The 7,030-nt window shown below is 39.5% G+C and overlaps 1 protein-coding gene across 2 annotated transcripts in view; it reads left to right on the plus strand.

The window, feature by feature from the left end:
• srgap1a (SLIT-ROBO Rho GTPase activating protein 1a) overlaps positions 1 to 7,030 on the plus strand; it is a 75,875-nt gene that overhangs the window by 24,072 nt on the left and 44,773 nt on the right. The gene's annotated exons all lie outside the window — the stretch shown is intronic.

Here is a 7,030-nt window from a genome sequence, read left to right on the forward strand (position 1 = left end):
GCTAACATGTCAGTCAGATGTTGTAATGGGGACCATATTGCCAGTTCTGTATTATTTTGAGATAAAAAAGCTTTAGTATGCTGTATAGTTTGGCTGTGCTATATGTGATCGGAGAGAATCTGTTCAGCCTTGTTGGCAGGTCTGTTTTACTTCAGAGAGAGCTGGCTATTCATCCAGTCGTAGCTTTGTCCTTGACCGCTTTATTTCAACCAAAATGGGGTCCGTCGTCACTCTTTCAGTTGTGTATATCTTTTTCTCAAAGACGGGAGCAGGCAGGAAACATGTTGGTAAATAGAAGGAGAACTTGCCAATAGTAATTTAATCTCAGAAGTGATGTAATCCCAGATAAAAACGACATGGGAAACACTCCAGCAAGACAGAGAGGGTGGTAGGGTCACAATCTCTGACATACCAAGCACATGATGAATTTCTTGCTGGTTCCACCAACATAATGAAGTCATTACAGAAGTCATCCTTCACAAGGCTACTGTGTGATTTTTATAGCATTAGTCACTGCCCAATTGTATTGTGTGCACCGTTACTTATTGGTCGTCATGATTCTGGATGTCGAATACAGAACTACTTTTCATCTGGGAGAGTCTTTCTCCTACAAATATGACATTACTTAAATGACCAGTGGGCGTTGACACAAGTACTAGCAAGCTACTAACAGATATGGAAATCGAGAACAAGTTCCAATTGAGAACCAGATCGAATTTCTCTGGTTGAAAATGTATTCTTTTGAGAGTACCAGTTCCTTTTGTCAATGCTGTCATGGTTTTCTAACAGTAGTGCATTGCAAAAAATATTACAAGAGAGTTCTGTTGTCTTGTAGTGTCTTTTTAAAAGTATAATTTCAAGAGAGGGTTGAAACAACAGCACCCCTTTTAAATGTTTCCTAATTTTATCCATTATAATTATGATGAACATACTTTTGGTCTGATCCGTTTCTACTTTGTGTTCAGAGATAATGAAGCAGTGGTTTGAGGCTGAAACCCATTTTTCCACAAAGATCAGGAACCAATAAGGAAATCCATAAAGAATGGGACTGATTAAAAAATCAATAATAGCATTGCTACCAATAAAATCAGATCAATTCCCATTCCTAGCTACGAATATACTGTTAGCATACAGTCCAACATTTGCTAAGGGTTTTGACTGAATGTTTTTTTTATGTTTCATGAAAAGTTCTGATTGATGATTATTGATCATTGACGTTATTTTTGTCAATAAGCAACACAATCTAATACCAAGGCATGATAAAGCAAAAGATAGAATATAGAAATGATGTTTTCCTTACTAATTTAATTATTAAACCCACAAGTGCAATGTAAAAAAGGACTGGGTCCAAAATATGCTCTGTATACCTTTGCTAAATGTAATGATATTTTCAAATGCTAATTTTCAAGAGTAGTTGTGTTTTAAGATTCTGTCTGGTCTTTCACAGCACAAGTAGTCTAACTTAAAAGCCAACGTCTCTACCTCTATCGGTCACAGGACACTTGTCAGTGCTTGTTGTAGCAGTCCCTCAAGTGTCTCCCCATCTGGTCCAGGGCCTGGCAGGCCATGCCTTGGTGATAAAACATTCCTTGGCAGATCAGTAGAACAGTGGTGGTAAAGAGTCACCCAGCGGGCCTTTAGTTCACATCCATCTGCCTCTCGTTAACTGAGTGGGAAGAGAAGGCAGAGAGAGCTTCAGGTGGAGAGAGTAGACGTGAGATGCTAGAGGGAGGTTCAGAGTGCTTGCAGAAGTGTATTTTACATCTGGGAATGCTAAAGAATGAGCCTCATCAGTTTACATCAGTGGGAATCTTTTGAACACTGTGACTGCATGGATTGTGTTAGCGCTGTGCAATTAATCGTATTTTAATCTCGATTTTGGCTTGCAATGATTACGAAAACAGCGTAATCGAAAATCGAAAATATTTAGCTGCATTCCCTTTCGCAATAATGCTCTCAATTTGTCTTGCGTCATCCAGCGCGCGCGTGCGCTGTCGCCCCTCCCTAAAAGCCCTCGTGGCCAGGTTGTGTTGTGACTTGCAGTCTGTTTAATAAATCCATATATACACGTTGCAAGGGAAGCTTTAGTTGCCGTGTCTTTATTCTCTTAGCTCGCTACTTCCTGTTTCCGGATATGGGGTTACCAAAAAAAGAGTACTGCGTGTAGCAGTATAATTAAACATTACAGGTTGTGAGTAACATTAGTTATCATATTTATATATGTTTAGTAAGTTGTGGAATTGCGCTCCAAAATATTTGTTGATCTTTGTTGGTATTTATTATTTTGATATTATTTATTTAAATGTATGCTTTTTTTAAATGTATTTTCTTATTGGTTTTTCAGTTGAATTATACTTAAAGTTCAGGGTAATCAACTGTTAAAAACATACTGTTCAAATTATTATAATTTTTTTAAATTTTATTTCAATAAATGGATGTTTTCAAAGTCAATGAATAATCGTATTTAATAATCGTGATATCAATATTGACCAAAAATAATCGTGATTATGATTTTTGTTATAACCGAGCAGTCCTAGATTGTGTTTGGAGCTTCATTGGCTAAGGTGTATGCCACATGCTGCCATAGGCTTACGTCCAACTTATTATCACACACATTCCCATCTACAACCATTGCTGCATTTCTTCTCTTAATATATAATTGTAATTAACCGTTGATTGACATTTAGTTAGGACATTCTTTTATAAAACAAAAAAAAAAGATAATGAGTATATATAGGAAAAAGCCCCTGTGTACAGGCATTAGTAGGTAAACCAGACCAAAAAACAGATTCCCAGTCACTTCAAGACTCATCATAAAAACCAATGGAGTGTTAAGTGAGTCATGCTCAGTGGAAATTAGCAATGTGGTAGGCCTATTTTTTAGGCCAATTGGATGAAACTACTTTTTGTATAATCTTTGCCATATGGCATGCATTTATCAAAGAAGCAAGAACATGAATGATTACCCCGCTATAATTAGCTATGGCAGTAGAGCCTTGTTGGATTATGAGAGTACTCAAAAAATGTCAGAGGAAAGCGCTCTGTGGATGCTCAGCTCCTTCTGGCATGTGATCCCACTCCAGCTGTAATTAGAAGCTTGTGCTCCGTTAAAAACTGATCGGCCATTTCGTAATTACCTCTGATGGTATTTATCCTGTATAGTATCCAGCCTCTAGAAAAAGGAATGGACAACTTCAACATTCCCAAACCCAAGATCTGAAGCAGATGGTGGGGCTGGGCAGCCCCTCGCATCGTCCCTCCCCAGTCCTCAGCTGCTATTTCAGGTGCTGCTGATGAGCCACTCTGCACATGGAGATGCAGCCCTGGGACTGATGTGGTACGGCTCGTCCCAGATAGCTGTTAGTGGAGACTGTTACCAACTAGGAGAAACTTAAGAAAATCTGAGTTCATCTGTATGTCTTATATGGTAAAAGGAATACTCAGCAAATGCTTATTGTTTCATAGTCAGGTTAATTGGGATCACCAGTAGCGAAAATATCGTTGAGTTCAAAAGTAAAAAAGTCCCCCTCTCTTTGTGAGAGTTGTTTTTACTCAAGCCCAGTTACTCTCTCTGGAGGTCAACAATGTGGGTCAGTACCAATCCTGCTTACAAGGCAGTTTCTTTGACAATGGGACAGTCCTGTCTGGCAAATCAGAAGCCACGCTGAACTGCAACTTTGGACATATTTGTCACCATGAATGGGGTTATGGGAAGTATGCGATGTGGCCTCCAAAGAAGCAATTGGATAACATCCAGATTAGAAACAAAAGGGCTTTGGTCCAGACTGATCAACACAAAGAGGCCAACAGCGGCTCTCTCATTGTCCATATCGACATTGTGTGCATTGGGCCTCATTGACTGGATGTCCATCAGTCAGCTGGAATTGTTGCTGACAACTTTATAGGCCCTGATTTAATTCTGTAAGCAGCTATTGACTCGTGTATCTTTGGTAGATTGTTTGTTTGCTAGCTAGACGCTTATGGTGAGAGAAAAAGACTGACAGTCGGTTATTATATTTTGGCAACAAAGTACTGTTTCTTTCTATATCCTAGTGACAATTTCTCAACCCAGTTCACAGGTGCTCTCATCTCCCCTCAGCTACCCAGTTTGAAAGGGATCACAGAGGGCTTTGATGCCTCCCCTCTATGCACTACCCCCCTCCACCCCAAATCCCTCAGCACACAGGCTTCCACACGTGTTTACCATACAAATGACTTCAGAACGACAGGAATGCACCATGTAATAGTAGAGCAACGCTCACAATGACAGTAAAAATGATGTTTCTTTGAAAAAACGTAGGATTTAATTGGTTAAAGTGTCTGTTGTTGCTGTGAATTCCGTAAGAAAGTAGTCCGACGGCAGTTTGATCAAAGGGAGCTGTTTGGCTCTCCTCAACATATCCTTTTTAAAAATATTTGCCTTTTTACATGTGATAATGACTTTGTCCACACTTTTCTGGATAGTTCCACAGGAGCTTGGATCAGCCAATCTGCTTGCTTTATGTGCTTTTCCACATGACACACTGTTGAGATTTGGGAGGTGTATTTATGTATCGGATATTCTGTGACATACAGTTACCCATAACACCCCTTTGTCTTTGCAGGTTTACTCACTGTGGCCATGATCGAGTTTTGAGAATATTGTCCCAGCTGAATTTTGTTGAACTAAATGGTTTACACAACACATCCAAGTTTCAGGAAGCAGCAAACATGTAATTTCCTCTGACAGGTGTTCACATTTTAACATTAATTCCTAAGCACTACAGCTTCAGTAGCCGGTGTCTGACTGGTAAAATGAATGATTTAATGAGTTTCCGTGCGCAGTCATGAATGTAATTGTGTTAAATGATCCAGTACTCTCCTTTGTGTCAGTGCCATGGTAGCTTTGTTTTAATCCCCACATCCTCTGGAGATGGAGGCAATTGCAAGGTTCATCAAAAATGCCTGGTGGACTTTAATGCAGTCCTATTTAAAACCAACATCCTTCTCAGTGCTCATTGGTGGTCTCCAAGTTTTGGTGTTCTGGATGTTAAAGTTTTGAGTTCTTAATTGAAGTCAGGCCTCTGCTTTGCTATTAACATCACTTTGTCATTGTTAATGATGTCTTTAGTTCACTGTGTTTATGTTTAATTGCTGTGATAAGCATGTATTTTGATTGAGTATTGCTGAAATGCCTTCATTGTTTATTTTTTCACTTAGACCCAGTTCCTTGTCTCTTTCGTAGTGTTTTATTTCATTGCGAGTGTCAAAAGGAAGGAGCTACTTGCAGTGCAAGAAATAATCAACAGTAGTCCCAATGTATGTTGTTATTTATCAAGACCTTATACTGATGAATAGAGCAGAGCCTTTCCCATTATTTGATTACTTCATTAAGGACGTGTGCCCATATAGCTCCCACCCCTCTTTGAGTGGAAGCTTTCTGATTTAGTCAGCCGTTGATTGGCCAGGAAAGAGCTTGGCATACTGGACTATTGATGTTATCCCATAAAAGCTCTTAGGGATCTCTTGGCTTTTTCACGAAGGCATTTGTAGCTGTCTAATTGTTTCGTCAAATACTTATCATTGTTTCAGTCCACTTTGCTTTAATATTAATGAGAGTATTCATTAAGCATGCAGGTTGGCTGGAGTATTGACCAAGCATGCGGTTTACAGTTGTCGTTCCCCTGGCTCTGGTTCAGTTTAGTTCAAATTAGGTTGACTACAAAATCTGAGGTTATCATCTGTTTTCCTTTATCATTATAGCTCAAACAGAGATGTACACAATCATAATACACCTGAAAAGAGATTGCTAGCATTGCAATAACTTCAGTAAATCACAATTACAGAGACCCCTACACAGCAGCACAGACATTACAGACAGGAAGGAAAGGAGGAAACATTGCCCAAATTACAGTCTATTAGCCACGAAAACAAACAAATAATGTATGTGAGCAATTGAATCTCCCTGCCAGGGACTGAAAGACACGTTACTGGACCAAATGATGACAAGCTAATAGCAAAACTGATACAATAGCCGCTTCTCACACCAAGTACTTAAAAAGGTTCGCAAAAACTAGGTTCTAGTTCCAGATCTTTTTGGTGTGAACGCAAAATCCCCAAAACTATTGGAGCTATTCCTGGGAAAAGTACTCCGGTGTGAAAGCTCCTATTGATACTTTCAGAAAGATGGAAATTGTGACTAAACTATTAAAGAGCTGGAAGACTGTGCATCATCAGAAGAAAGCGTTATTCCTTTATTGAATACAGTGTTATTGTCATCTTACTGAAGCCCTTCTGCTAGAGTTGTAATTAGCAGTTTAAAGTAAAATCACTGGTTATAAATAACGTTCTTATCTTAAAGGGGACCTATCATGCAAAATGCACTTTTTTGTGTCTTTTATACATAAATATGTGTCCAGATTTGTGGCGGTTTGACGTCATATCGGCAATGCGAACCCACGGCCCTATCAGAAACAATGCCCGACTGTTTTGGCAATTGTATTACCACATCCACTGTAAGTGGGAACAATACAATGCACATTAAACTGTGCCCTGAAAAGATTCTCCTCATCAACTGATCTTATTACCTTTATTTTTAATATTTTGTCAGTGCGCCAAGGAACATTCAGTAAGACCTTGCAGGCTTCAATTTTTTTATAATGGTGCATTGTCGTGTGAGTTATACAAACCGTTTGTGAAGGCATGTTGCAGCCTTATTGTTCTTTAACTCTGGTATGAGGGATGGATCTGTGCCCTCTCTGTTGGTGACTCTAAATCACCTCATTAATCTGCTTCCTCTGCTGAAGATGTCTGGCCCCAGCCGCCTTCCATTAGGAGGAATCCATTATACATGGTGGCCCTGGCCAGAGAGAGGACACACAGAGGAAACTGTGTGTGTGTGTGTGTGTGTGTGTGTGTGTGTGTGTGTTCCCGGCTCGTGGAAAGTAACATACCCAGTTGAAATTGGTAAATAGGAAGTTGTTTTAATGACACAATAACGTAGGCAGCAAACTGCCACAATCAAAACAAAAGGCCACAAAGGCAGCGGTTT

Source organism: Notothenia coriiceps, unplaced genomic scaffold (assembly GCF_000735185.1).
Source record: "Notothenia coriiceps isolate Sejong01 unplaced genomic scaffold, NC01 NC01_scaffold00015822, whole genome shotgun sequence".
Lineage (NCBI taxonomy): Eukaryota > Metazoa > Chordata > Actinopteri > Perciformes > Nototheniidae > Notothenia > Notothenia coriiceps.